This window comes from Saimiri boliviensis (genome assembly GCF_048565385.1).
Source record: "Saimiri boliviensis isolate mSaiBol1 chromosome 19 unlocalized genomic scaffold, mSaiBol1.pri SUPER_19_unloc_4, whole genome shotgun sequence".
Lineage (NCBI taxonomy): Eukaryota > Metazoa > Chordata > Mammalia > Primates > Cebidae > Saimiri > Saimiri boliviensis.
The window spans coordinates 354,959-360,075 of record NW_027412505.1 but is presented as its reverse complement, the minus strand read 5'-3'; the positions used below and the strand labels follow the sequence as shown (position 1 = coordinate 360,075).

The 5,117-nt window shown below is 44.9% G+C and overlaps 1 non-coding gene across 1 annotated transcript; it reads left to right on the top strand.

Moving 5' to 3' along the window:
- Positions 1-3,162: 3,162 nt before the first annotated feature.
- Positions 3,163-3,269, top strand: LOC141583361 (U6 spliceosomal RNA). The gene has a single exon (XR_012516018.1). It is a non-coding gene; the product is annotated as a U6 spliceosomal RNA (small nuclear RNA).
- Positions 3,270-5,117: the final 1,848 nt, after the last annotated feature.

Below are 5,117 nucleotides of genomic sequence, written 5' to 3'. Positions count from 1 at the left end.
ATGGTCAGTTCTGAATTGGAGAATGTAAGACACAACTAGGAAACACTGGAAATGGAAATTCAATCATGTCCTTGTAGACTGGCTACTGCTCTACATGACTGTGACCAAAGCCAGATAGGAGAAAGCAACTTCTTTCCAGAGAACAAAACCTCAACAGGTTTATTTACAGGAGACAATGAATTCTCATACATCTAACCTGAAAGAGAACAGCAAGATTCTTTCTGAACAACTGTAATGCTTATTGTAAAAATTAACAGCCTAAAAATTCAGCTCCATCACACAAGATAAACTGTGAAAGAAAAGACAGGACAGGCTGCCATCTTTCCTGTTGGAGGAACTTAATTATTCCAGCCTGTGGGCATTGGAGAGTACAAACCGACCAGGGGCAGAAGAGTTCCCGCAGCACAGCACAGCTGCTTTACCAAATCATGGCCAGACAGCTTCTGTTAGCAGGCTCCTGATCCTGTTCCTTCTTACTGAACAGGACCTCCCACCTTGTGCTTACAGCTACCCTCACAGGTGTTCCCTGGCCAATGGAGATTTGAAATATTCCTTAGACAGAGCTCCCACAGAGAAAGGCAGGCCACCATCTTTGCTGTTTGGATGACTAGGTTCTGGCCTTAGGGCTTTTTAGAACCCAAGCTGACCAGAGGTGTAAGTGGTAGCTCAGCACAGCAGAGCCACCTTGCAAAAACATAGCCAGACCCTTGTTTAAGTCAATCCCCAACAACATTCCTAATCACTGGGTACAGCCTTTCAACAGGTTCTCTGGCTGCCTTCACTGCTGTTCTCTGGCTGACAGATGTTTCAGGCCTCCCTGAATCAGAGCTTCCAGAGAGAGGACCAGACTGTAATCTTTGTTGCTTGGGCAACTCAGCCATTTCAACCTTGGGACTTCAGAGTGTCTGAGGCAACCAGGGGCTGAAGTGAACCCCCAGCACAGCACAGCTGCTCTACAGAAACATGGCCAGACTTTTTTAAAAGCAAGTCTCTGATCTTGTTCCTCCTGACTAGACAAGACTTCTGAAATTGTTTCCAGCCACCTCTCGTAGTTGTGTCCAGATTGGCAACAGGATTGTACCTCAGTGGTACAGAGGTCCCAGAGGAAGAGGCAGGCTATTATCTTTGTCTTTTTGCAGGATTCGCTAGTGATACCTTGAGTCGCTGGAAGATATGAGGCAATTAGGTACTGGAGTGGACCCCCAGTATACCACAGCAGCCTTATGGGAAAGTGGCTGAACCGTTACGTGGGTGCTGGCTTCCATATCTCCTCGATGAGCAGGTCCTCCTGGCTTGGGTCTTTATCCAGGACCCCACTGAAACCATCAAGCCAGTAGCAACTTGGCAATTTCTTGGACAGAGCTTCACAGATCGACTGAAATCCTCTCTGCCACTGCCTCTGCAGTGGATCTGCCCTTGTTACCTTCAGAATATCAAGAAAGCAAAGACCCTAAGTGCCATATTGATAACTCTAACAAGCTGCAGTTGACCCAAGGAACAAGGCAGTCCATCTCTTGTGGATACCACATACCCCCCACTGCTTATCACTGGACAGGGAACTCTGGCTTGGGCCCATAGAACAGACCCTCCATCCTGGGGTGATTACACTAAGTGATGGCTAACTCACATCTTTCTGGGGTAGAGCCCGCAGGAGACAAGCAAAGTGATGGAGCAGGAAGCCAGCTGATGTGAAGCCCAGAGGGCAGGCACAGCTATCTCTCTAGGCTCTACTGGGTCTTATGAGACACTTTATCCCAGCATTTTAGGAGTGTGGAGGTCAGATCAGCCACATCTCATGTGAAGATTGCCCAGCAGAGATCAGGTATGAGATTTTCCCTATTAATAAAAGGAGACTTGCTTTAAAAAGTCTGGCCACGTTTTTGTAGAGCAGCTGTGCTGTGCTGGGGCCTCACTTTTCAGAGAGTTATCTGAGGCGTGATATCTACTGGGCATTCTTGCACATGAGATGAAGCTGGTCTGACCTCAGCACTCCTTAGTCTGCTTGCCTCTCCCAGGGCCCCAGCCTGGCCACGCCTGCCTACAGGGCACTCTCAGCTGCCCACACCTTTGTTTCTGTGCCAGTGGACCATGCCTGAGCAGTAAAGAGATGCAGCAAAGCGGACCCTTCAGGCACGCAGCATCCTCTGCATTGCCTCTCCATACTGAAGCTCTTTATACAAAAACGTCCTACATCACTTTGCTGGTGTGTGTTTACATGAGTGGATTTTGCTGCACTTGCCCTACTAGCACATGGGAATGTAGCACGCACTTCAACCCACACCAACTCCCATTGAAGAAAGAGCCATGGTAGGCAGAGGAACAAAATCACAACCTCTGCCAACACCTTCTCCTTGTGCTAATTCTGTGCACGAAAAGGGAATGCTAATATACGTTGAGTGGTCGTTGCTGCTTAGGGGGTCACAGAGATGGCACCCAGACATGCACAGGCCAGCACCCTGGCCTGAACCAACACTGCCTCCAGTGCAACAGCACACACAGCAGGGGTCTTCTGCCCGCCACCAAGCTGTCTTGCCTCCACCACTTCCACCACTGGGCAAATGCCAACAGGGAAGCAGGTAGGTTTGCATCTGCTAGCACTCTGCCAACACCTGCCACACTTTGCTTCCTTCAGTGCAGTAGACTCCAAACTTCGAGGAGCCAGAGAAAAAAGTTGAGACCCAATATAAGTTTCCCAGAATTAAAGCACACAGTCCAGGAATTGAGAGATGAATATTGGCCCACTGAAATCCTCCAAAACCAAAGGCAGCTGCCTGCTTCTACCTTAAACCACAATCAAACCCTCCTGATCATCAAACATGATAAAAGAAAAATATCCTGTGCAAAGGTTAGCAACCTCAAAGGTTGAAGGTGAATAAGCTCATAAAGATGAGGAAGAATCAGGGCAAGAACACTGAAACTCAAGAAGTCAGCATGCCTTCTTTCCTCCAGATGATTACATCAACTGTTCAGCCTGTTCAAGTTTTCAGAACTGGCCAGAGGCTGACATGTCTGCAATGATACAAGTAGAATTCAGAATGTGGGTAGAAACAAAGTTCACTAAGTGAAAGAAGTATGTCAACATCCAATGCAAGGAGGCCAAAAATCGTTGTAAAACATCGCAGGAGCTAACAGGCAATATATCCAGTATAAAGAACATTACTGGTGCTCACTTTGGCAGCACATATATTAAAATTGGAATGATTCAGAGAAGATTAGCATGGCCCCTGCTCAAGGAGGACTTAAAAATTCATGAAGCATTGCATATTTGTAGAAAAAATCAATATCGTGAAAATGGCCATACTACCCAAAGTAATTTATAGATTCAATGCTGTCCCCATCAAGCTACCAATGACCTTATTCACAGAACTGGAAAAACCCACCTTAAGCTTCATATGGAAGCAAAAGAGAGTGTGGATATCCAAGACAATGCTAAGCACAAAGAACAAAGCCAGAGGCATCATGCTACCCGATTTCAAACTATAATACAAAGCTACAGTAATCAAAACAGCATGGTACTGGTACTAAAACAGAGAAATAGACCAATGGAACAGAACAGAGGTCCTGGTGGCAATGGCACTCATCTACAACCATCTCATCTTTGACAAACCTGACAAAGACAAGCAATGGGAAAAGGATTTCTTGTTTAATAATTGTTGTTGGGAAAACAGGCTACCAGTGTCCAGAAAGCAGAAACTGGACGTCTTCCTTTCACCTTACAGTAGAATTACCTCCAGATGGATTAAAGATCTAGACATAAGACCTAATGCCATAAAAAAATCTAGACAAAAAATAGGAAAAGCCATACAGGACATAGGTGTAGGCAAGTACTTCATGACTAAAACACCAAAAGCATTGGCAACAAAAAGGAAAATAGACAAATGGGACCTTATTAAACTCCAGAGCTTATGTACAGCAAAAGAAACCATCATTAGAGTGAGCCAGCAACCAGCAGAATGAGAAACAATTATTGCAATCTACCCATCTGACAAATGGCTGATATCCATAATCTACAAAAAATAAAGCAGATTTACAGGGAAAAAAACAAGCAAACCCGTTCAAATGTGGACAAAGGATATGAACAGACACTTTTGAAAAGAAGATATATCTGAGGGCAATAAACATGTGAAAAAATACTCATCATCACTGGTTATTAGAGAAATCAAAATCACATTGAGATATCACCTCATGCCAGTTAGAATGGTGACCATTAAAAAATCTGGAGACAACAGATACCAGAGAGCATGTGGAGAAATAGGAACAATTTTACAGTCTTGCTAGAAGTACAAACTAGTTGAACCATTGTGGAAGGCAGTGTGGCACTTGCTCAAGGGCCTGGAAATTGTAATTCCATTTGACCCAGCAATCCCATTACTGGGTATATACCCAAAGGATTATAAATCATTCTATTATAAAGAAACATGCACATGTATATTCACAGTGGCACTGTTTACAATGGTAAAGAACTGAAAACAGCCCAAATTTCCAGAGATGATAAACTGGACAAGGAAATTGTGACACACATACACCACGGAATATTATGCAGCCACAAAAAACGATGAGTTTGTGTCCTTTGTAGGGACATGAATCAATCTGGAAACCATCATTCTCAGCAAACTGACAGAAGAACAGAAAATCCAACACTGCATGTTCTCACTCATAGGCAGGTGATGAATAATGAGAACACATGGACACAGGGAGGGAAGCATCACACACAGGGGTCTTTTTGGGGGTGGCCAACAGGGGGACACCAGGGGTTGGGGAGGTCAGGGAGGGATTACCTGAAGAGAAATGCCAGATGTATGTGACGGGATGGAGGCAGGAAACCACATTGCCATGTGTGTACCTATGCAACAATTCTGCATGATCTGCATGTGTACCCTATAACCTGAAGTACAGCTTTTAAAAAAAGAATAAACTGATGTGATAGAGCTGAAAAGCACACTACATGAATTTTATAATGCAGCCACATGGTAATTGTGTGTGATTGCCTTATAAAAATTTTTGTAATGTATGTGGGCACCCAAGGGTGCCCTGTAAGCAGGTATGGCCAGGCTGGGGTCCTGGGAGAGGCAAGCAGACTAAGGAGTGCTGAGGTCAGACCAGCACCATCTCATGTG